The sequence below is a fragment of the Coregonus clupeaformis genome, chromosome 2 (assembly GCF_020615455.1).
Source record: "Coregonus clupeaformis isolate EN_2021a chromosome 2, ASM2061545v1, whole genome shotgun sequence".
Classification (NCBI taxonomy): Eukaryota; Metazoa; Chordata; class Actinopteri; order Salmoniformes; family Salmonidae; genus Coregonus; species Coregonus clupeaformis.
Genome location: NC_059193.1, coordinates 25,490,499 through 25,517,462, shown reverse-complemented (window position 1 = coordinate 25,517,462; position 26,964 = coordinate 25,490,499). Strand labels below are relative to the sequence as shown.

The following is a 26,964-nucleotide window of genomic DNA, read 5'->3' as shown; positions in this document are numbered from 1 at the left end:
TGTCAGATCAAAGGTTTTTGTCAATATATCAGGGGAAATTTTAGAGAAAACACTTAGTCAAAACACTAATGAGCAGTCTCTGTTTCTGTCTCTCTCTCTTTCTCTCTGAAAGGTTGTACTGACAGGTTAAATCACATGTGAGCTCCATCATGACTCTGTGATTAGGAGTGAGCAGGGAGGAGGCTGGGGCTGGGGCTGGGAAGGGGGCTGGGGCTGGGTCTGGGGAGGAGGCTAGGGCTGGGGCTGGGGAGGCTGTGGCTGTGGAGGAGGAGGAGGCTGGGGAGGAGGAGAGGGCTGGAAGGAGTACTATTGTAGATGTCATTACTTCTCTGGAGATGGAATACTTGCTGAAGGCCCTGTGTAGCTCAGTTGGTAGAGCATGGTGCTTGTAACGCCAGGGTTGTGGGTTCGATTCCCACGGTGGGCCAGTATGAAAATGTATGCACTCGCTAACTGTAAATCGCTCTGCATAAGAGCGTCTGCTAAATGACTAAAATGTAAATATAAAGGGACTGAATACACTGAGTGTACAAAACATTAAGATTGATAAAATTGAGTTGTGCACCCCCCCATCACCATCCTTTTGCACTCAGAACAGCCTCAATTCAGTGTATATCAAAAGGTTGCTGTCTCCTCCTTAGAATACTTATCTTACTGGAGAATGTTAGGATCCCTGAGTTAATACAAGGTGTCGAAAGCATTCCACAGGGAGTAGTCTGTTCTTGACTTGGGGACTGTGAAGAGACCTCTGGTGGCATGTCTTGTGGGGTATGCATGTGTGTCCAAGCTGTGTGCCAGTAGTTCAAACAGACAGCTCGGTGCATTCAACATGTCAATACCTCTCACAAGTACAATTAGTGATGAAGTCAATCTCTCCTCCACTTTGAGCCAGGAGAGATTGACATGCATATTATTAATGTTAGCTCTCTGTGTATATCCAAGGGCCAGCCGTGCTGCCCTGTTCTGAGCCAATTGCAATTTTTCTAAGTCCCTCTTTGTGGCACCTGACCACACGACTGAACAGTAGTCCAGGTGTGACAAAACTAGGGCCTGTAGGACCTGCCTTGTTGATAGTGCTGTTAAGAAGGTAGAGCAGTGCTTTATTATAGACATACTTCTCCCCATCCTAGCTACTGTTGTTTCTATATGTTTTGACCACAACAGTTTACAATCCAGTGTTACTCCAAGCAATTTAGTCTCCTCAACTTGCTCAATTTCCACATTATTCATTACAAGATTTAGTTGATGTTTAGGGTTTAGTAAATTATTTGTCCCAAATAGAATGCTTTTAGTTTTTGAGATATTTAGGACTAACTTAGTCCTTGCCACCCATTCTGAAACTAACTGCAGCTCATCGTTAATTGTTGCTATCATTTCAGTCGCTGTGGTAGCTGACGTGTATAGTGTTGAGTCATCCGCATACACAGACACACTGGCTTTACTGAAAGCCAGTGGCATGTTGTTAGTAAAGATTGAAAAAAGTAAGGGGCCTAGACAGCTGCCCTGGGGAATTACTGATTCTACCTGGATTTTGTTGGAGAGGCTTCAATTAAAGAACACCCTCTGTGTTCTGTTAGACAGGTAACTCTTTAAAAACATACGTTTTTCCAGCAACAGGCTATGATCGATAATGTCAAAAGCCGCACTGAGGTCTAACAAAACAACCCCCACAATTTTTTGATCATCAATTTCTCTCAGCCAATCATCAGTCATTTGTGTCAGTGCTGTGCTTGTTGAATGTCCTTCCCTATAAGCAGTGGTGTAAAGTACTTAAGTAAAAATACTTTAAAGTACTACTTAAGTAGTTTTTGGGGTATCTGTACTTTACTATTTATATTTTTGACAACTTTTACTTCACAGAAAATAATGTACTTTTTACTCCATACATTTTCCCTGACACTCAAAAGTACTTGTTACATTTTAACAGGAAATTGGTCCAATTCACGCACTTATCAAGACAACATTCCTGGTCATCCCTACTGCCTCTGATCTGGCGGACTCACTCAACACAAATGCTTTGTTTGTAAATTAATGTCAGAGTGTGTAGTGTGCCCCTGGGTATCCGTAAAAAAATGAAAAAAAGAAATTGTGCTGTCCGGTTTGCATAATATAAGGATTTTGAAATTATTAATACTTTTACTTTTGATACTTAAGTACATTTGAGCAATTCCATTTACTTTTGATACTTAAGTATATTTAAAACCAAATACTTTTAGATTTTTACTCAAGTAGTATTTTACTGGGTGACTTTCACTTTTACTTGAGTTATTTTCTATTAAGGTATCTTTACATTTTACTCAAGTATGACTTTTGAGTACTTTTTCCACCACTGCCTATAAGCGTGCTGAAAGTCTGTTGTCAATTTGTTTACTGTAAAATAGCATTTTATCTGGTCAAACATAATTTTTTCCAAACGTTAACGAAGGCTTGATAACAGGCTGATTTGTCTGCTATTTGAGCCAGTTAACCTGTCTCCTCCCCTTCATCTACACTGATTGAAATGGATTTAACAGGTGACATCAATAAGGGATCATAGCTTTCACCTGGATTCACCTGGTCAGTCTGTCATGGAAAGCTCTTAATGTTTTAATCTTAATGTTTTGTACATTCAGTGTATATGACACACACACACACACACACACTACTGTTCTCATGCATGTATGCACACCAAAGGCATGCACACACACACACACACAACTGTTCTCACACACACATGCACACGCATGCACACACACTCCCACTTGATGAGTCACGTGTGTGAGAACATAAGTGTGTGTGTGCACGTGTGTGTGTGTGCGCATGTGTGTGTGTGTGTGACTGTCAAGCCAAACCATAAAATTTGATGGAACCAATACAGAAAAGCTCACCCTGATGAAGCAACAACATATTTAGTTCAGTGCGTCAGCAGCACTTGGTTACGTAAAACAAACAATTGAACATTTCAACGTCCCTACATTTTTCTGCCAACATTTGCCTTTCTGTGTCCCAGAGCAACCTCGTTGTGAAAACATGACATAAAGGCTAGCTGAATTGGATTGGTTTAATCTCTGTTTCCAGGAAGCCATAAGAGGACTGGTGTCCTGGGAGCCTCTCTGGGAGCCTCTCTCATTACTCTACTCCTGATGAGGGACTGGGAGGGTGGAGAGATTCGACACCATGCAACAATAGAACCACATATGAATTGATTGTGTTACGTGTTTTATTACACAAAGGGACAGTTTCCTGGAGCCAGATTAAGCCTACTGTTAGACTATAAAGCATGTTCAATAGAAAATCTCCATTGAAATAGCTTTTAAATCCAGGACCAGGCTTAATCTGTGTCCGAGAAACCAACCTATAGAGTTTACGTTTCAGCACACAGTCAGTCAAAGTGTAACAGCTTAAAATCGCAGTGGTTTTTAGTGGATGATTGAAAGTGTTTAAAGTGACAACAATGTCACAATCCAAGGCTCATAATGTCGCTTCAGGTCTCTCAAATATGTGGTGCGGCAGGTAGCTTAGTGGTCAAGAGCGTTGTGCCAGTAACTGAAAGGTCGCTGGTTCTAATCCCCGAGCCAACTAGGTGAAAAATCTGTTGATGTGCCCTTGAGCAAGGTACTTAACACTAATTGCTCCTGTAAGTCGCTCTGGATAAGAGCGTCTGCTAAAATGTAAATGTCTAAATAGTAACAAATAGTCTACGTTTCCAGAAATCTCCTCTAACGGCAAAAAAATGGGTTTTGAATGGAAGTCTAAATCCTTGTAATGCAGATGCTGGAAGCCACCTTGAAAATATGCCAGGGAAAATAGACAATGTAGAAACTCCATTTGGGGCGAAACAAACGTGTTGATGAATCCACCTCTCAGTTGCTGGATGGATGTGTTGCTGTGCCCGTTCTGAGGACTGGACCGGGCCGGGAGAGGAGAACACATTGACTATCATCTGGAGGATCTCGCCATTGGTCAATTCTCTCATTGCCTGGCTGACTGCCTCTCTAGTCATCCTCTCGTTCACTGTGCTCCTGCCTCTTCACGGGCGATGGGAGGCTGAGTGCAAGGAGAGTGTTTGGCACTGAATATCAGAGCTAAGTGCAATCCGATATGCACACACACACACACAGCCAGCCATTCAGAAAAAGTACTGCATATAACACTGTTCACACTGTACAATACACCCAGGAACCAAATCAAACTAAATGCAGCAGTGAAATACCAATACTAAAGACAGAACATAGCCACAGGCCCACTACTATGACACACTGCTAGAATACTAAAGACAGAACATAGCCACAGGCCCACTGCTAGAATACTAAAGACAGAACATAGCCACAGGCCCACTACTATGACACACTGCTAGAATACTAAAGACAGAACATAGCCACAGGCCCACTACTATGACACACTGCTAGAATACTAAAGACAGAACATAGCCACAGGCCCACTACTATGACACACTGCTAGAATACTAAAGACAGAACATAGCCACAGGCCCACTACTATGACACACTGCTAGAACACTAAAGACAGAACATAGCCACAGGCCCACTACTATGACACACTGCTAGAACACTAAAGACAGAACATAGCCACAGGCCCACTACCATGACACACTGCTAGAATACTAATGAGGTGCTGATGGAACACAAATGATTATACACAAGTATCAAAGTGTCGTATGGGAGGAGAGGTACTTAAACAGTAAATATCAAAAGGTTGTTGTCTCCTCCTTAAAATACCTCTCTCACTGGAGAGTGTCAGGATCCCTGAGTTAATACTACATCAACAAATCTGACTAACATTCTAGTAGGAGTGAACAGATAGGAATCAACATCTTTGTGGTTAGCTGTAGCTGGTACTATGGAGGGTTAACCTAACCCTAGTATAGCATTTGGGATAGGCAGCACAGTAGTAGCCTTTGCCTGTATGAACAGTAGTATGGACGGGGAGAGTTGATTTACTCAGTCACACATTGGATAATCTCTCCAGCTCAATACAATTTCTATGGGCCAGCTCTCCTGACACCTGCTTTGCTAAAGGGTAATGATTACAAAGTGAAACGAGGTGTGAACGACTGGGAATGGTGTATTTAGTTGTATTCTCTCTATGGCTGCGCCAATGGTCTGATGTGCACTGAGCTGGTTTACTAGGTGATCCAATGGCACCTGGCGACCACATGTCTCCAACATGGCTAGGGAACTATGTGGTTGTTGATATTGTACATGATATACAGGTCGGTGGGCCGCTACACTTTGAAGCTGAGTTCAAAGGTCAAACTGGATTGGTTCTAATCACGTGCAGTGCAACATGGGTGAAAACAGAGCATGGTGCCAAACACACATATTTATTTTAACATGTACACAAAAAAATACACATGAACACACATTATTCACACATGAACACACAGGCATTAGCGCTAGCTAGCGCTCACCCAAAGCCCATTTTGTAGGTTTAAAGGCGCCGTGGCTAGTAGGATCCAGAGCAGACCGGGATCAAACACACACCACCACTAAAACGGATTAATGCTAACGATAACATTCAGCTCAATTAACAGCTGACAGCCAGCAGCAAATAGGATTTGAGAGCATACAGTATTACTCAAATAGGGCGCTAGCTGCTTAACCAATCATTAGGTCTCTAACACAGCCTGACTGGATGAGACAGTGGAGGATGTTGAAATATAATGTGATCTATATTGAATAGGCCAGTTAAGTGACAGAGAGAGAAGCCTACTGTATATTGAATCCCTATGGTAGTGTGTGTGATTGACAGTAATGTGTGACACAGTATAGGGCTTGGATTTCATATCTCACATCTGTCACTGTGTACAAGAGGTATTGATATGTTAAGGAATGAAACCAGCTGTATTAGCATTTCATGTCTAGGATTTTCTCTCTCTCACAATTCAATTTAAGGGGCTTTATTGGCATGGGAAAGATATGTTTACATTGCCAAAGCAAGTGAAATAGATAATAAACACTGAGGATATTTTTAGAGAATTCTGCATGCAGAGTCTCAATTTGGTGATTGTCCCATTTTGTGAATTCTTGGTTGGTGAGCGGACCTCAGACCTCCCCTCTCTCTCTCTCTCTCTCTCTCTCTCTCTCTCTCTCTCTCTCTCTCTCTCTCTCTCTCTCTCTCTCTCTCTCTCTCTCTCTCTCTCTCTCTCTCTCTCTCTCTCTCTCTCTCTCTCTCTCTCTCTCTCTCTCTCTCTCTCTCTCTCTCTCTCTCTCTCTCTCTCTCTCTCTCTCTCTCTCTCTCTCTCTCTCTCTCTCTCTCTCTCTCTCTCTCTCTCTCTCTCTCTCTCTCTCTCTCTCTCTCTCTCTCTCACCCTCTGTGACCCATGCCCACCTACTGTACCCACCTAAGTGCTGCACCAGAGGCACGGCACGACACACACGCGCATGACCGCTGTCCCTCTCTGACACATCCACACTAAGAGGCAGGTGGAGGGCAAGTGTGTGATTTCTTAGTAACCGTAGCAGATCTGTAATCAAGTGTTTCTATTACCCAGAGATTGAGCTGTCTCTCTGAGTGAACCCATCAGCACAGCACTGACTGGCTCTGCCATATTCCTCATTAGCTCTGCTCTGTTACTGAACTGGAACACTCAGTCAGTCAACTATACATGGATGACACCATCTAGTCGACACACACACACACACAATCATGCACGTAGGCACACACACACACACACACACACACTATTTCTCACATATACTGTATGTATGCCCACACACACAGAAACACCTGGTGCTAATCTAACACCAGCACTTAACATACACACACTGCCCTCAACCCCTGCCCATACCATACAGCCATGTCCTATGCTGATGCCAACACAACATTACATTTACATTTACGTCATTTAGCAGACGCTCTTATCCAGAGCGACTTACAAATTGGTGCATTCAACTTATGATAGCCAACATGGAGTGTATATCCTCCTAGGTCACATAACAATATCTTGTCTGTCTCTCAGTTACTGTTAACAGCTAGGGCTAACAGCCTCCGCTAACAGCTAGCTCTAACAGCTACCACACACAATCTTTGCTAATAGCTAGCGCTAACAGCCTACCGTTAACAGCTACCACTAACAGTCTCCGCTAACAGGTAGCGCTAACAGCCTACCGTTAACAGCTACCACTAAAAGCCTCTGCTAACAGCTAGTGCTAACAGCCTCCACTAACAACCTACCGTTTACAGCTACATTACATTTGACATTTTAGTGATTTAGCAGATGCTCTTATCCAGAGCGACTTACAGTTAGTGAGTGCATATATTTTTTTTAGATATACTGGCCTCCCGTTTACAGCTACCACTAACAGCTAGCTCTAACAGCCTACCTTTAACAGCTACCACTAACAGCCTCCTCTAACAGCTAGCACTAACAGCTAGCACTAACAGCATACCGTTAACAGCTACCACTAACAACCATCACTAACAGCTAGCGCTAACGGCCTCCCGTTTACAGCTACCACTAACAGCTAGTGCTAACAGCCTCCGCTAACAGCTAGCACTAACAGCTACCACTAACAGCCTCTGCTAACAGCTAGCGCTAACACATAGCAGGCAGATGGCGTATTAATGGAAACCAATCAACTGAGGTACAGAACACTCAACATGTTCCGAGAGCACAACAATCACAACAGAACAGAACAAACAATCAGTCATTGGTGAGTGCCTAGTGGTCAAATGTTGGATCTACCTACTGTATGGGCGTATTAAATGAATGTGTAACAGCAAATGTAGATGAGAGGCACTAATGAAACAATACTACTGCAGAAAAAATGTAGAGTAATCATTTATGACACAATCATTCAATTATTACATGTATATAATACAAAAGGACTGTCACTGTCTCAACAATTATTTTACGCAGAGTAATAACAAAATCTATTTTCTTCTTTTAAACAAAATGGTGTGGTGGACGAAAAGCCAGGAGTGCCCGCTCTCCACTGTCCTTGATGTGCTGTTTGCAGTGGTGACTTGTCTTCAGCCCGTCCCATCCTATCCTGTCTTGTCACCGGGCATCAGTGCACTTACGGATCTCTGGGCCCACGGATGGCTAAGTGCACAGGCCCATTTTACGGCCATCTATCTCTATTAGTTCATGTGGAGCTGCTTGGCACTGCCTCAGCCCCCATCAAACCACAGGGCCTTTTATCATCCGCCGGGGTCTGATAGGCCTCAACAGTCCCCCAGCCTCTCCCTGAGCTCCCTCGCATCCTCGCATCCACCACTACTGATCTGACAGGACAATGATTGGTGAAAACAATGTCTCACAAGTCTATCCAGTGTCTTTATGAATTAGTAATCATGAGGAGAGGGAGTAAATGAGGGAGATTGGGATGTAGCCAGAGTCATTAGCATTAGCGATGGTCACTTTAATTGCATGATTCAGGAAATATTAAATCATATTCCTTCCAGAGACAGGAAGGGATGTAAAGTAGAGCCTATAGCCAATGATCTCATACGATTATTACATAGTCACTCCCACATACTGCTATCTCAGTCCCTAATTGGACAATTCACTCTTCAATCACTGACCATTTCCTCCTGCTCCTCCCTGTCTGCACTAACCCACTCATCAGAGTGTTTTTGGCAGGAACTCTATGCAGGCAAATGTCCAGTCCACCTCAGCCCTGAGCCAAGCAGACCACATCCCCAGATGGGCCATCAAAGCCTGACATTCTGACTCTTTAATAAAGTGACTTTACTGCCCTGATACCTCATTAAGAACAGAGCGAAGAGAGGGAGGAGAGAGGCGAAAGAGGAGAAGGAGTGAAGACGAGCAAAGGTTAAATATGTAGGAGGTGGAAGTGAACACTAACAGACGGAGCTACACAAACAACTTTCAACAGCGGAAGCAAGAGAGAGCCCGAGGAAGAGAGAGGGAGAGAGAGAGGGAGAGAGAGAGGGAGAGGGAGAGGGAGAGAGAGGGAGAGAGAGAGAGGTCTGAGGTCCGCTCACCAACCAAGAATTCACAAAATGGGACAATCACCAAATTGAGACTCTGCATGCAGAATTCTGTAAAAATATCCTCAGTGTTTATTATCTATTTCACTTGCTTTGGCAATGTAAACATATCTTGACTCAAATAATGGCCTTTTTCACAGAAGCGAAGTAAAGGGTATAAAAAAAAGATTACGATTATTAAGGCTAACCCCGCAGCTGTATACAGTAAACAAGGTACAAACACATGCGTTCAAAAGTTCCTCCATCTGTCTGCTGCTAACGGACCTAAGAGTCCCAACAAGCGTGGCTGTGATACGGTTACATAAAGGGACGAAAACAAAAACAGGCCTCTAGAAAGATGGGAATTGGGAGCAGTGGTGTAACGTACTTAAGTAAAAATACTTAAAGTACTACTTAAGGAGTTTTTTGAGGTATTTGTACTTTACTATTTATATTTTTGCCAACTTTTACTTTTACTTCCCTACATTCCTCAAGAAAACTTTGACAGGAAAACGGTCCAATTCAAGAACTTATCAAGAGAACATCCCCAGTCATGCCTATTGCCTCTGATGTGGCGGACACACTAAACACAAATGCTTCGAGTGTTGGAGTGTGCCCCTGGCTATCCGTCTAGTTTGCTTAATATAAGGAATTTGAAATTATTTACACTTTTACTTTTGAAACTGAAGTATATTTTAGCAATTACGTTTACTTTTGATACTTAAGTATATTTCAAACCAAATACTTTTAGTCTTTTACTCAAGTAGTATTTTACTGGGTGACTTTCACTTTTACTTGAGTAATATTCTATTAAGGTATCTTTACTTTTACTCAAGTATGACAATTGGGTACTTTTTCCACCACTGCTTAGGAGCAGCAAAACAGTACAAAACACCCACACTATATCATTCATCAGCACTGTGTGTGTGTGTGCGTGCGTGTGTGCGCGTGCGTTTGTGCGTGGTTGCATGTGTGTTTACTTTAGTGATAGTGCATTTGGGGTGAGGTTTCGCTGACCAAACAAAATGCACATAATGGTGTTGTTTGTTGTGTCAATATGGGGCACACGTCCACGTCCAACACCATTCAAAGGGGGGGGGGAGTACCCTGGAAAAGTTCCCAAAGATCTGTCTCTCTAGTCGTGTCTGCTTAACAATCGTGCATTTTGTGATAAATCCGCAAAATTTGGCACAGATATAGATTTATGTGCCCTGAAAATATTTAGATTTAGATTGGGAGCAACCCCAGATTTGGCGCCTGGTGGGCGTGGAAGCCATTTTTCTAAATAGCCACCGACGGTTATGCTATTTTGCAATTCAGAAGGACTGTTTTAAGATAAAGGCTCCAAATGTGGCACAGAGGTAGATTTATGTACCCTGAAAAGATTTAGGGATAGAGCCGCCATGGATTTGGCCATCTTTGAAAATGGCAGCCAGCAGTACAAATATTTTACAATTCAGAATGTTTATTTTAAGATAAAGGCTCCATATTTATCAGAGAGCTAGATTTATGGACCCTGAAAAGACCTAGATATGGAGCCACCCCAGATTTGGGCTCTTTTGGGTGTGCCAGAGATTAATTTTAATGGCTGCATATGGTAACACTATTTTTACAATTCAGAAGGACTGTTTGGAGATGAAGGCACCACATTTGTCACAGAGCTTTATTTATTGACCCTGAAAAGATTTAGATATGGAGCCACCAAATATTTGGCCCCTGGGGGCTGTTGCAGCCATCTTTGAAAATGGAAGCCAGCAGTACCATTATTTTACAATTCAGAATGATTATTTTAAAATAAAGGCTCCACATTTGGCACAGATAGATTTATAGACCCTGAGAAGACTAAGATTTGGAGCCACCACAGATTGTGCCCCTGGGGGCCATGGCATCTTACAAAATGGCCACTGTTGTTAATACAATATTACAGTTCTGAAAGCTTTTTTCTTCAAATAAATGCACCAAATGTGGCACACAGGTAGATTGATGTACCCTGAAAAGATGTGTACATGGAGGCACCACAGCGTTGGCTAATGGGGGCTGTGGCAATCATCTTACAAAAGGTGTTTGACCCCAATTTGGGGTTAAAAATGAAGTTTAGTAATTAATTTAACATAAAAAATAAAAATAAATGGACAAATCTGAGGGGGCATGTACCCTTGTGCCCCCTATGGGCATGACGCCTCTGACTTTGACCTAAAAACATCATCAAGCTGTGCAGAGAAACTTTGGCTGAAAATACTGTTCCTCTCTGGAGTATTACGAATGGATACTCCCTCACTCAAAGCAATCCATATAAAGCTCTCCTAGTTACCAAGGAGAGTGACCTGAGCTCAAAGATGTACGGTACTATACACTGTCTGTCCCTCACACTAAGTTTAATACATTGTCAATGCTCCCTAAACAGGCAGCTGCTCCCCAGTCTCCCCTATTAGGAAGTTTCCCCACAGCTGTTCAACCGTTTCTCCCATGTGTTCACCCACTAGAGGGTTAGAAACACACATACATAAAACACACACACGCACACATGCACACACACACACACGCATGCAAACCTCTGATGAGTAATAAGGAAGGGTAGGGTACATGGGAACGCTACACTGGTGGCAGTGGGCCAGAGCACATCATTAAGACTGATCAGTCAGGGCTGTTTTCCTCTGATTACCCAGCAGGCAGGTCTGTGGGGGATACCGTACTAATCCAGGTGGAATGAACCAGTAGAGTTCAGTATTGGGGGCGGCACAAGGGCCTAGTGGTTAAGACCATTGGGCCAGTAACCTAAAAGTTGCTGGTTCGATTCCCCGAGCCGACTAGGTGAAAAATCGGTCGATGTGCCCTTGAGCAAGGCACTTAAACCTAATTGTTCCTGTAACTCGCTCTGGAAAAGAGCGTCTGCTAAATGAATAAAATGGAAAACGAAGCATGTGTGGCATGCCAGCCATCACCAGCCACTGTGGCGCTGCTCTGCTCACTCCCACCTGGCAGCAGAATGCATTGTTTCTATTGACTCTCCAGTCCTGTGGACAATGTGGAACCAGGCTGGCAGCACAACAAAGGACTGCTGGTTCGTGATTATGTTTAAGGGGAGGTGGGATGGGATGGGATAAACGCTGGGGTTGGCTCTCAATGTGGGCCCTCAAGGCTGGACTGGACACATGGCTGAAACAGTCCAGGTCCCAATCAATGCCCCAGTGCTCTGCAATGCTGTGGAGAGTAAGCAGGTCACCAACAGATAGTAGTGAGAAAGAAAAGGCCCTCCCAGTCCCAGACTGTATTGACCTTGATGTCTGTAGGCTATGTGTTTTTATTCATTTTCTTTCCAAGTTCCACCTACCCTTGTGTCATTTTCCCTCACTGGAAAGTGATGAGAGCCCCAATGTATGTGTGTGTATCCTGGCCTCAAAGGATAAGAAAATGGTTGTTGCGACACTCTCCTTCAGTTGGGACACTCTCCTTCAGAGAGCAAGCCTAGTGCTCCTGGTAGAAGTTGTCCTAAGGCACAGATCTAGGATTTTACCCCCCCACAATCCTAGCCTTAACCAATAGCAGGAAAGCACAGAAACTGACCTCAGATCAGCCTAGCGCCGCCCACCAGGAGGCACTCATGAGAGTGAGAGGAGGTGACATCATCACCTCACCATTCCATCCTCATCAGTGTAACATCCACCCAATGCCTTCAGCCCTACTCTGACACACACAGATACACAGAGAGGGAAAACACTCACACACTGAGAGAAAAGACAGAACGTAAGGAGAGAGAGCAGGTCAAGGACAATTAGGGCCACAGTAGTTTCTCTATCACATCTCAGAGATATCAAAACCCTTCCCTGAACAAACAGAGCCAAGCACAAGGCATCACTGAAACACAAAGAGCCTCCTTGAAACAACAATAACCCTAGCTTCTCAATCCTTCCTCTACAGCGACACCATTCTCTCTCTCTTTCTTGTCTTTCATGGCCACGTTTCCAGGAGCGACTCATTACACACACACACACGTGTGCTGCATGCTGTGTGTTTAATGTGCTTACATAACGGAGAAGCAGAGCAGCGCACGGCAAGGTGCAGCGTGCGCTGGCAGCCTAGGAGGACTGGGGAGTCCATCTGCCCATGGGGCCTCAGGGCATCTGGAGACGTGTGTGTGTGTATGTGTGTGTGTGCATGCATGCATGTGTGCATGGCTGAGAGTGTGTTTCTTGTGTGACTGTCAGTGTGTGTGTCTCTCACAATGCAGTCCCTCCTGCCTGGTTAGCTCTCCATACCAGCACTCAGGGGGTCTCTAATGTGTCCTTTGGGAAGAGAAAGGCCCTGTGGAGACACCATGACTCAGTGTGTGAGCTGTGAACTGGCCTGAGGAGGAGAGAGGAGCTGGGGCTCATATGTCTCTATTCAAGACTGCTCCTTTTCAATTTAGACACTATGGCACACAGACCCAACACACTAACACAGCTAATGCTACTGCCACTGCTGTTGCCATGCTTCAAAGAGGAGGAGAGAAGAGGGATTCTTGTTTGATTCCCACTGAACTGTAATCCCAGCTCTAACTGCGACCCTTATATGCTAACCCTCTACCTGTAGTGAGGAGTTAGGGACTAGTGGACAGTGTGTTAGATATGTTGACAGGCCAGCTGGTGGTGCCAGTGACCATAGTGATACACAGAGCTGGAGCTAGAGGGCAGACTCTCCCCTCCCCTCTCCTCTTCCCCTCCCCTATCCTCTCCTTCCAAATGACTTTAGCTATCCGAGTGTGATCTTAGTAAGAAACCAGAACATCCATGCTCTCTGTGGGTTGCATGGTGTCAGGGAAACAGGCCATCCATGCTCTCTGTGGTTTGCATGGTGTCAGGGGAACAGGTCATCCATGCTCTCTGTGGGTTGCATGGTGTCAGGGAAACAGGCCATCCATGCTCTCTGTGGTTTGCATGGTGTCAGGGGAACAGGTCATCCATGCTCTCTGTGGGTTGCATGGTGTCAGGGGAACAGGCCAGCCATGCTCTCTGTGGGTTGCATGGTGTCAGGAGAACAGGACATCCATGCTCTCTGTGGGTTGCATGGTGTCAGGGGAACAGGCCATCCATGCTATCTGTGGGTTGCATGGTGTCAGGAGTACAGGCCATCCATGCTTTCTGTGGGCTGCATGGTGTCAGGGGAACAGGCCATCCATGCTCTCTGTGGGTTGCATGGTGTCAGGGGAACAGGCCATCCATGCTCTCTGTGGGTTGCATGGTGTCAGGGGAACATGCCATCCATGCTCCTTCTCTGTGGGTTGCATGGTGTCAGGGGAGCAGGCCAGCCATGCTCTCTGTGGGTTGCATGGTGTCAGAGGAACAGGCCATCCATGCTCTCTGTGGGTTGCATGGTGTCAGGGGAACAGGCCATCCATGCTCTCTGTGGGTTGACCTCCCGAGTGGCGCAGTGGTCTAAGGCACTGTATCGCAGTGCTAGCTGTGCCACTAGAGATCCTGGTTTGTATCCAGGCTCTGTCGTAGCCGGCCGCGACCGGGAGACCCACAATTGGCCCAGCGTCGTCCAGGGTAGGGGAGGGAATGGCCAGCAGGGATGTAGCTCAGTTGGTAGAGCATGGCGTTTGCAACGCCAGGGTTGTGGGTTCGATTCCCACGGGGGGCCAGTATGAATTTTTTTTTGTTGATGTATACACTCACTAACTGTAAATCGCTCTGGATTAGAGCGTCTGCTTAACGACTAAAATGTTAAATGTAATGGTGTCAGGGGAACAGGCCATCCATGCTCTCTGTGGGTTGCATGGTGTCAGGGGACAGGCAATCCATGCTCCTTCTCTGTGGGTTGCATGGTGTCAGGGGAACAGGCCATCCGTGCTCTCTGTGGGTTGCATGGTGTCAGGTGAACAGGCCATCCATGCTCTCTGTGGGTTGCATGGTGTCAGCAGAACAGGCCATCCATGCTCCTTCTATGTGGGTTGCATGGTGTCAGGGGAACAGGCCATCCATGCTCCTTCTCTGTGGGTTGCATGGTGTCAGGAGAACAGGCCATCCATGCTCTATGTGGGTTGCATGGTGTCAGGGGAACAGGCCATCCATGCTCTCTGTGGGTTGCATGGTGTCAGGGGAACAGGCCATCCATGCTCTCTGTGGGTTGCATGGTGTCAGAGGAACAGGCCAGCCATGCTCCTTCTCTGTGTGTTGCATGGTGTCAGGGGAACAGGCCAGCCATGCTCCTTCTCTGTGGGTTGCATGGTGTCAGGGGAACAGGCCAGCCATGCTATCTGTGGGTTGCATGGTGTCAGGAGAACAGGCCATCCATGCTCTCTGTGGGTTGCATGGTGTCAGGGGAACAGGCCAGCCATGCTCTCTGTGGGTTGCATGGTGTCAGAGAAGCAGGCCAGCCATGCTCTCTGTGGGTTGCATTGTGTCAGAGGAACAGGCCAGCCATGCTCTCTGTGGGTTGCATGGTGTCAGGGGAACAGGCCATCCATGCTCTCTGTGGGTTGCATGGTGTCAGGGGAACAGGCCATCCATGCTCTCTGTGGGTTGCATGGTGTCAGAGGAACAGGCCAGCCATGCTCCTTCTCTGTGTGTTGCATGGTGTCAGGGGAACAGGCCAGCCATGCTCCTTCTCTGTGGGTTGCATGGTGTCAGGGGAACAGGCCAACCATGCTATCTGTGGGTTGCATGGTGTCAGGAGAACAGGCCATCCATGCTCTCTGTGGGTTGCATGGTGTCAGGGGAACAGGCCAGCCATGCTCTCTGTGGGTTGCATGGTGTCAGAGAAGCAGGCCAGCCATGCTCTCTGTGGGTTGCATTGTGTCAGAGGAACAGGCCAGCCATGCTCTCTGTGGGTTGCATGGTGTCAGGGGAACAGGCCATCCATGCTCTCTGTGGGTTGCATGGTGTCAGAGAAACAGGCCAGCCATGCTCTCTGTGGGTTGCATGGTGTCAGAGGAACTGGCCAGCCATGCTCCTTCTCTGTGGGTTGCATGGTGTCAGAGGAACTGGCCAGCCATGCTCCTTCTCTGTGGGTTGCATGGTGTCAGAGGAACAGGCCAGCCATGCTCTCTGTGGGTTGCATGGTGTCAGAGGAACAGGCCAGCCATGCTCTCTGTGGGTTGCATGGTGTCAGAGGAACAGGCCAGCCATGCTCCTTCTCTGTGGGTTGCATGGTGTCAGAGGAACAGGCCAGCTATGCTCTCTGTGGGTTGCATGGTGTCAGGGGCTGCTGGTATAACCTGACCACCTACCAACTGACTGGGGCTGATGGTGTTTTCCACAGGCATAGTGTGTGTGTTTGTGTGTGTGTGTGTGTGTGTGCATGCATCTGTGTGTGCGTGTTTATGCTCGTGTTCATGTGTGTGTCCATCTCAGTCCAGCCTGGCCCAGCCTATCACCAGGTTCCCGGCCAGACAGACAGCCAGACTCCTCTGATCTCAACCAGTGGCACCTTGTCCACCTCAACAATGACACACAGCAGCAAATGGGCCCCAAACCTTAAAATCACCTTCTTTCTTTCCCATTCCTGTGTTTTGGTAATCGGCTTGCAGGCAGCTTTTGATTAGCTGTCTGAGTGGCATTAATCTGAGAAAGCAGGCAAATAAATGAAACATTAAGAACAGTGTTGTACAAGACCCTGTAACAAACACTGTCACATAAAGAAACAGCAGAGTTGTGACTTTTACTATAAAGACAGAAATGCTGTAGCTAAAACTGTAGCTAGTATAGTGTTGAAATATACCATGTGACCATTGCAAGAACAATTCTGGGCCCTAGAAATAGACTATAGCTACGGCCTGAAGGAAAATCTGTCTTCAAAATACAGCAGACAAAAGAAGAAATGCAACCGATATTCATAAACGGCTGAAAGGACGAAATTACGACTATTTGTCATGTCACTCAAAAAGGAAAGCCATCTATAGTAGCAATTGACCTACTCAGTTTTCTTCAAAACAACCTCATTCTGTCAGGGAATGGACAAGTGTTAATAGGAGCTGAATCAAAGCAGTGGGTTTAGTTCTCAACTGGAGCATGTACATTTAGTCAGTCTGTGATAAAGTCGTCAGCAGCCTCACAGCCCAGAGCTGCCCGGAAACAAACAATAGCATTTAGTACCGGCTTTCATCTTAGCAACACATCAAAATGAGCCATTATAGGATGCTTGGCATTAAAGAAATGTTCATGGCTGCATTAAAAAGATGGCTTTTCTGGAATGTTGTTCTTGTTGCTACCTACTGAGAGATAAACCGTACTGTGCTAATAAGAAGAGAAGAGGGACTATCCCCTTATCCTATCACATTATACGGTAAGAAAAGGCACCGGAGTCATATAGCCTATATCAGGGTTCCCCAACTGGTTTTATTTTGCCCCCAAGTTTTCTGAGCAAAAAACTAAGTTATAATTTTCATTGTTTGGACATAAGACTGTAAAAGATACCAGGAAATGATTTTAATTTTGGGAATCTGTTCCCAAGTATTCCCATGCATAATAGAGAGATGTGATCGTATTTAAATGTAAGCAAAGTTTTAGTCAAATATTATATATGTTTGGGCTTCTTGCGGTCAATTTGCAGTCTACAAATTATTTGTAATTATGTTCCGGCCCCCTGACCATTCTCTCAAGAAAAAAATTGTCCCGCGGCTGAATCTAGTTGATGATCCCTGCCCTATCCTATCACACTATATACAGTAAGAAAGGGCATCACAGTCATAAAGCCTGTCCTATCACATTATACAGTAAGAAACTGTTTGTTCCTTATGTTAAGTTATTATGACGTCATTTATTTCCAGCTTGTCACTGAATTAGCAATGGAGGAAGTGGAGGACAAAGGCCTGATAAATAAAGCATGGTTACAAAGAAGAACGTTTAGGAATAGTGCAGCCGAGGTTTAGGCTCTCCGTGGACATCTGTGTGTGTGTGCATGTGTGTGCATTTGTGAGTGTGTCAGTGCGTGCAGGAGCGGGACATTAGATGCCACTGCTATGGAACACGTCGCCTTCATGGATACATGGAACCCATTACACAGCCTGAGAGCATAAACACACACAGAGAGAGAGAGAGAGAGAGAGAGAGAGAGAGAGAGAGAGAGAGAGAGAGAGAGAGAGAGAGAGAGAGAGAGAGAGAGAGAGAGAGAGAGAGAGAGAGTAGGAGAGAGAGAGAGAGAGAGAGAGTAGAGAGAGAGAGAGAGAGAGAGAGAGAGAGAGAGAGAGAGAGAGAGAGAGTAGGAGAGAGGGAGAGAGAGAGAGAGTAGGAGAGAGGGAGAGAGCGAGAGAGAGAGAGAGAGAGAGAGAGAGAGAGTAGGAGAGAGGGAGAGCGAGAGAGAGAGAGAGAGAGTAGGAGAGAGGGAGAGAGGGAGAGAGTGAATGAGAGAGGGGAAGAGAGATAACAGAGTAGGATTTAGCTCCTACTCCTAAACATGAATAATTCAGACAGGCCATCTTGACGTGTAGCTGTGTATCTTTTATGAATACCCTACACAGCACGGCGAGCTAAGCTACCACTCCCACTCCTGCCACTCACTGACAGAGAATGGGGAAGGGAGAGAGAGAGGGAGGGAATCTCAACAGAGTTCCCCGATAACACACATGATAAACTGACATCTGAGAGCAACCAGGGAACATCTTTCATTCCTACTTCTCTGAGATTGGCTTTGAGAATGTAATAATAGTCTGGATATACAGTAACTATTGCAGTCTCTATCTGGCTGAATCCAAAATGGCACCCTATACCTTACATAGTGCCCTACGGGCCCTGATCAAAACTAGTGCACTTTATAGGGAATAGGGTGTCATTTCCAACGCTGACTCTCTCTCTTATCCCTGGGACAGTACAGGTTTTATAGGGGATTGCTGTGGGTCATGAGTCAAAATAGGGCAGAGGTCACCATCTGTTAGATAAATGGTCCCCACAGGACCCCAGTGACCGGTCCAAAACACTGAGGCTAAAATTAGCACTTCTCATCTCGTCTCTCCAGGGTCCTACCCTGTGATTTAAGAGAGGTGCTTCTAAAGGACAAGCCCACACATCAGAGCACAACAGAGGGGCCAGCGGGGGGTTGGAGTGGTGGGGTAGTGTGTGTGTTTGGGGGGTTGGAGTGGTGGGGTAGTGTGTGTGTTTAAAAAACCTTTATTTATCTAGATTAGTCTCATTGTGATAAAAATAGAGACCTGGACCAAGACAGCAGCAGTGTGTGTGTCCTTGCCACTAACTCATGTCCAACACACACACATCTTGTTATTGTCCCACCCACAGCGAACCTGATACACAACACCACAACAAGAAAAATACCCACTAACATCAACACAGCAGGAAGCCAATCCATGTCCTCCCTTTAACCACCTGACGCAATATCACAACAGCAGCGTAATAGGACAGAATTAAACCACCATTCTTGATGACCACTATGTTACCTGAGCTCTAGGAAAACAATAGCATTTCTATAGCCTCCTTTACAACATAGCCCCGAAATAGAAACATGTTTCCGTGGCAACTGTCAGTCAATGTAATTGAATTGGCAGATGCAAAAGGACATTTGCTTCACCCTGATTCCTGTAACTGACCATCTGAGGAGCCAATCCAGTGATGTCAGAGGGGCTGTGTGTCACACTCGTAGACTGAATCTACATTAGAGAGGTTTGATGCACCACTGACAGATACAGGTCCCATGTTTACAGCAAGTTCAGCAACTAACCGTATTGTCTTTCACCTGAAAACAGAAAATAGCTGCCGAAAGATTCACAGCAAATATTTGTTTTGTCCTTGTGGAGTCAGACATATTAGAAATAGGGCCAGCTGGTGGAGAGATATGAAGAGAAAGAGAGAGAGAAGGAGAGGGAAGGAGAGAGAAGGGGAGAGAAGGGGAGAGAAGGAGAGAGAAGGAGAGAGAAGGGGAGAGACGGGGAGAGAAGTCAGGGGCTGACGTGTGTGGCAGACAGCCCTCACTGGCAGTGGCGGACAGGGCTGGCAGAAAGAAGAAGGTTCTCGAGGGTTTGCGATCTCTGTGTGAATGTGGTAATTGAGCACCACACGTGTACCTGCTGCCCAGCCTCTCAGGAGTGCTGTAGGTGACACTCTCTCACACATAAGCATGGGCCAAGATGAACTACAGACTTTTACTATACCTGTTTCCTGTTAAGGCCAGGCACCACACCCTATTCAGGGATTTTTTTCTCTCTTAATCATATCACAATCAACTTTTACCAGTTGAATGTAGATACAAATATAATACTTCTTTGGTATTACAATTTTTCTAAAATATTCAATTAAAATATTCAAATTAGGTGAAATCACATTAAATATGTGCATATTTGCATATCCGGCAAATCAATTTTTCGGAACACCGGATTAAATAAAATATTTTGGTTTAATTTAGTTAAGAAACTTCAGGACCGAACTTAGTCAGAGCAGATTGTGGATAAATACTTTGTTCATCTTTCTATCTGTAAAACACTAAAGAAATGTACTGTACGTAAAATGCATTTGTGGCACATTTTTCTAAAGACAAAGTTATCTAGAATTTTGCAGCATATCAACAATTCCCTGTTTAACATGACTGTTGAATGACTACATCATCGCTGTACCCCACACATACAATTATCTGTAAGGTCCCTCAGTCGAGCAGTGAATTTCAAACACAGATTAAATCACAAAGACCAGGGAGGTTTTCCAATGCCTCGCAAAGAAGGGCACCTAATGGTAGATGGGTAAAAAAAAAAAGAAGACATTGAATATCCCTTTGTGCATGGTGAAGTTATTAATTACACTTCGGATGGTGTATCAATACACCCAGTCACTACAAAGATACAGGCGTCCTTCCTAACTCAGTTGCCAGAGAGGAAGGAAACCGCGCAGTCAGCTGTTAGTTCCAACCCCCCCCACCCCCCAAAGAAATTATATATATACAATGGTTATTTTATTTTCATGACAGTCTTCATCCATCACCGTCGGTTACACGGTAATAGTGCTAGCCTTAGTGTTACTATGACAGGACTGAGTGTACGTTTGAACAGGGATGGCAAGAGGAGGAGCATGTGCCAAAACAACCGTGACCAAGCAGTTGCAAGTTGTTGCAGATAATCACCATGACAACAGCCACTGGGCTAGGGGGCGAGGGGCAAGGATCGCTGGTGCTGTCGTTGGTGCATGGATCGTGATGTAACGGGATAATGTCACAGTATTGAGGAACCCAATGGTGGTCCCCATGGAGTATTTGGCTGTCTGCAATGGTTGATACCTATTTAATAGGGAACAATTGTATCAATTAAGAATTAATTGCTACATCACAGTTATCTGCCTGAGTGCCTCTTTGTTGATTAGGTATAGCGGACTTGGCCTGCGTTTAAATTGCCAATGATTACTGACAGGGATATCATTAAAGACGAAGCCCGTCCTGCTCTCTTCAAATGGCTGGTTGTCCGGGAGACCAGGAGGGCTCATCATTAAAAACATGCATTAGCAGATAACTAGCGTGGCTATAGCCATGTCTACATGGAGCACTGTGTAGTACAGTACACCATGTCAGTCAGATACAAATATTCCTACCGTTTACCGCAGGCCTGCTTTAAAAGCAAAATACACTATATATACAAAAGTATGTGGACACCCCTTCAAATTAGTGGATTCGGCCATTTCAGCCACACCCGTTGCTGACAGGTGTATAAAATCGAGCACACAGCCATGCAATCTCCATAGACAAACATTGGTAGTAGAATGGCATTGCTGAAGAGCTCAGTGACTTTCAACGTGGCACCGTCATAGGATGCCACGTTTCCAACAAATCAGTTCGGCAAATTTCTGCCCTGGTCAACTGTAAGTGCTGTTATTGTGAAGTGGAAACGTCTAGGAGCAACAACGGCTCAGCTGTGAAGTGGTAGACCATACAAGCACACAGAACGGAACGGCTGAGTGCTGAAGCGCGTAGCGTGTAAAAAATAATCTGTCCTCGGTTGCAACACTCACTACTGAGTTCCAAACTGCCTCTGGAAGCAATGTCAGCACAATAACTGTTCGTCGGGAGCTTCATGAAATGGTTTTCCAGGCCAAGCAGCCGCACACAAGCCTAAGATCACCATGCGCAATGACAAGCGTTGGCTGGAGTGGCGTAAAGCTCGCCGCCTTTGGACTCTGGAGCAGTGGAAACGCGTTCTCTGGAATGATGAATCACGCTTCACAATCTGGCAGTCCAAGGGACGAATCTGGGTTTGACAGATGCCAGGAGAACGCTACCTGCCCCAATGCATAGTGCCAACTGTAAAGTTTAGTGGATGAGGAATAATGGTTTGGGGCTGTTTTTCATGGTTTGGGCTAGGCCCCTTAGCTCCAGTGAAGGGAAATCTTAACGCTACAGCATACAATGACATTCTAGACGATTCTGTACTTCCAACTTTGTGGCAACAGTTTGGGGAAGGCCCTTTCCTGTTTCAGCATGACAATGTCCCCGTGCACAAAGCGAGGTCCATACAGAAATGGTTTGTCGAGATCGGTGTGGAAGAACTTGACTGGCCTGCACAGAGCCTTGACCTCAACCCCATCGAACACCTTTGGGATGAATTGGAACGCCGACTGCAAGCCAGGCCTAATCGCCCAACATCAATGCCCGACCTCACTAATGCTCTTGTGGCTGAATGGAAGCAAGTCCCCGCAGCAATGTTCCAACATCTAGTGGAAAGACTTCCCAGAAGAGTGGAGGCTGTTATAGCAGCAATGGGGGGATCAACTCCATATTAATGCCAATGATTTTGGAATGAGATTTTCGATGAGCGGGTGTCCACATACCTTTGGTCATGTAATGTATATGTAAGATGCTCCGGGTCTCTTGACAAAACCACTTTGTTATCGTAATGGTCTTTGAATATCCTCTGAAGTGTTAGATTTGCTTATGTTATGTGAATATTTGATGTTCATGAATATGCACCACAAAGCTATTTGTAGTAATGCTTCCAGACAAAGATGGGCACTAACTCAGTCGCTGTAGTTCTACATTGCTGTGTCCGTTTGTCGCAAAGAACAACGAACAATGGAATCTCATGAGGCCTTTAGTTCACCAGTTGTCTTGAGAGCTGCTGTTACTTGAGATTGGTACTTTGTACAGCACTATGTTTTCTCTGTCTTTCATCCACCTCTTAGAGAAAGACTTAGGCCCCGATTCCAACCCGAGTTAAGTGTGGGTAAATGGAACGTTATTCCCTTTTATGCACATTTCTCTCTATGTGTATTCTGACCTTGAACTTCAGCATGAGAACAGCATGCTATTCACCTGCTATTTGTTTGGGGTGGAGATTGAATAAATGAAGGTGTGGCGGAAGTGTGTCTACAGATACACCGTATTCTGACCTTGACTTAATTCCCTAATAATTCCACCAACTTTACGTGTGAATAAGGTTCAGTGAACCTACCGGTTCCAAGTGGAAAAAGCATGTACTTTTTTTTTTTTTTAATTACAGTACATTCACCATGCACTGTAATTTACAACTTGATAAGAGCTATTGATAAGAGCTATGTAAATGAGTAATCCATTTGGATAAGGGAATTGTAACTATACATGACACTTGTTTTAGATCTATTTTAACTTATAATCGCTGGAAACAAATTTGAAACCAGTCATATAGCAGCAAACTGAAGCATATCAACATATCAACCTTCCCAAAGTAAGGTTTATAAAATGCTGTGTCATTTTATATGAATACCAACTACCAAGAAGTGCGTAGGAAAGGCATCAATTCCTAAATCGGAAATCCTAAGCACTCAACCACCCCAGAAACATCATATCACCATTCTGTGTCTGGGCTGGGCGGCCATTTTATGCAGCTAATGAGCTAGCCAGTTTCATCACTCAGTTCTGCTACAACATCCCCTCTGCCATTTGGAATTTAAACATACTTTGATGCAAATGTCACAGAGGGAGAGATACAGCATCCCGACAGAGCATCGTCCATTTCCTCCTCTTTAAGATAAAGGCCCATTCTAAGAATAACCCCAAATATCATCACTGGTTATTCCGTTAATATACACTACCGGTCAAAAGTTTTAGAACACCTACTCATTAAAGGGTTTTTCTTTATTTTTACTATTTTCTACATTGTAGAATAATAGTGAAGACATCAAAACTATGAAATAACACATATGGAATCATGTAGTAACCAAAAAGTGTTAAACAAATCAAAATATATGTTATATTTGAGATTCTTCAAATAGCCACCCTTTAACTTGATGACAGCTTTGCACACTCTTGGCATTCTCTCAACCAGCTTCACCTGGAATGCTTTTCCAACAGTCTTGAAGGAGTTCTCACATATGCTGAGCACTTGTTGGCTGCTTTTCCTTCACTCGGCGGTCCAACTCATCCCAAACCATCTCAATTTGGTTGAGGTCGGGGGATTGTGGAGGCCAGGTCATCTGATGCAGCACTCCATCACTCTCCTTCTTGGGAAAATAGCCCTTACACAGCCTGGAGGTGTGGTGGGTCATTGTCCTGTTGAAAAACAAATGACAGTCCCACTAAGCCCAAAACAGATGGGATGGCGTATAACTGCAGAATGCTGTGGTAGCCATGCTGGTTAAGTGTGCCTTGAATTCTAATTAAATTACAGACAGTATCAACGGCAAAGCACCCCCACACCATAACACCTCCTCCTCCATGCTTTACGGTGGGAACTACACATGCAGAGATCATCCGTTCACCCACACCGCGTCTCACAAAGACATGGTGGTTGGAACCAAAAATCTCCAATTTGGACTCCAGACCAAAGGACACATTTCCACCGGTCTAATGTCCATTGCTCGTGTTTCTTGGACCAAGCAAGTTTCTTCTCTTATTGGTGTCCTTTAGTAGCGGTTTCTTTGCAGCAATTCGACCATGAAGGCCTGATTCACACAGTCTCCTCTGAACAGTTGTTGTTGAGATGTGTCTGTTGCTTGAACTCTGTGAAGCATTTATTTGGGCTGCAATTTCTGAGACTGGTAACTTTAATGAACTTATCCTCTGCAGCAGAGGTAACTCTGGGTCTTCCATTCCTGTGGCGGTCCTCATGAGAGACAGTTTCATCATAGCGCTTGATGGTTTTTACGACTGCACTTGAAGAAACTTTCAAAGTTCTTGAAATGTTCCGTATTGACTGACCTTCATGTCTTAAAGTAATGATGGACTGTCGTTTCTCTTTGCTTATTTGAGCTGTTCTTGCCATAATATGGACTTGGTCTTTTACCAAATAGGGCTATCTTCTGTATACCCCCCTACCTTGCCACAACACAACTGATTGACTCAAGTGCATTATATTGGAAAGAAATTCCACAAATTAACATTTAAGAAGGCACACCTGTTAATTGAAATGTATGCCAGGTGACTACCTCATGAAGCTGGTTGAGAGAATGCCAAGAGTGTGCAAAGCTGTCATCAAGGCAAAGGGTGGGTATTTGAAGAATCTCAAATATAACATATATTTTGATTAGTTTAACCCTTTTTTGGTTACTACATGATTCCATATGTGTTATATCATAGTTTTGATGTCTTCACTATTATTCTACAATGTAGAAAATAGTAAAAAAATAAAGAAAAACCCTTGAATGAGTAGGTGTTCTAAAACTCGTGTCTTGCGGTTCCTGCAGGATTCTGGCAGGAATGGGAGTGAAGTTCTAGAGTCAAGTTTGGGACAGGATGGGACAGGATCTACAGTCCACAGGACGGGCAGTACAAGAATAGTTATAAACACCGTTTTTGGGACGGAAATATGTAATGTATGGAGCATTTAATAAAAAACAACAACTGTGTAGGCTAGGCCTACTATAGTAAAAAATAAGAAGGGGTCATTTCCCCCTCCCCCTTCTGTCAGCTGACTCTCGCGCCTCACTCCAGTTGTAGCCAGTCACTAGGCTACCTCAGATGCCAAACTATGTCAGTAGGCTAAATGATGAAGCCTTCAATAGAGGAATTGCAACTTCTTGTTGCAGCCAAGGACCCATCACTAACATTAACATTAGAGCCAAGGAAAGAGCTATGTTTTAGCAACATTTTATGGAGTTGTCTTTGACAATGAAGGAACCGAGTACACGGTTTGTAAAAAATGCTGCGGTTTAATCAAATAGGCTACCAACAGGAGAGCGGGACAACAACTTTACCATCAAACCCAATTGTTTGTGTATTTAACTAAACCCGTGCCATCTGAGGTGAAGAGTGGAAAAAAAATAGATTGACTTATGCAGTAGCCTACTGCTGCTCAGTTTTTTTTAAACATGTTCATGTTGTAAATGTTAATGTGTTGTAAATGTTAATATGTGCTCAGTGCTCAGCTATATGCTACAGTTTTATGCAGGTGCTGTGCTGAGCAGACCATCCTGCTAGGGTCTCTGTCCGCATCCTCCAGCTTAATCGATCTACATTTATGTAATTTAAAACACGCTCTTATCCAGAGCTACTTAGGCCTACAGTCAGTGCATAACTAAGATAGGTAAGAAAACCATATGTCACAGTCTCATATTGCATTGCTGAAATCATTTTCAATACTTTCTAAACAAACACAATAGCCTCCATATTTCTGCACGAAAAATGAGCATGGGGCAGGAGTGATTATTATCGGGACGGGACAGGAAAGTTCAGGGGTTATAGAACTGCTGCGGGATCAGGACAAGACAGGAATGAATTCTCACTCCCGTGTCAAACTCTAATCTACAGAAATATCATAGCAATCAAAAAGGGGCTAAGAGAGAAAAAGGTTATATTCTATTGTGTAATTATATAAGATAGTATGGCCTTCCGTGCCGGGTAGTGAAAATGTAAAGGTTAGGAAAATACACAACTCGATGATGACAAGCAGTGGATTTCCATGACCTTTGTTGCCTGCTAGACTGTGGCGACATCATCCACAGGGGATTGTGGGTACAGCAGCAAGAGAGCAGGAATGGAAGGATGAAGAGGAGAGGAGCTGTCATTCAGGTAATACATTCATTTGAAGAGACAGGAAAGAGGGACAAGAGGGAACGAGGGAGAGAGAGACTACTGTTGTCTAAAGTCATATCTGTAATTGGGTAACATCATTGACTAATCTTTCTTGGAAGATTTCTCAATCTATGTAAACAA

The 26,964-nt window shown here is 44.7% G+C and overlaps 1 protein-coding gene and 1 non-coding gene across 5 annotated transcripts in view; one reads left to right on the top strand and one right to left on the bottom strand.

Annotated features, from left to right (window-relative positions):
• The window catches only part of LOC121532159 (fibroblast growth factor 13), a 169,224-nt gene that overhangs the window by 100,463 nt on the left and 41,797 nt on the right, over positions 1-26,964 (bottom strand). The gene's annotated exons all lie outside the window — the stretch shown is intronic.
• trnat-ugu lies at positions 353-428 on the top strand. Its single transcript has one exon. It is a non-coding gene; the product is annotated as a tRNA-Thr (tRNA).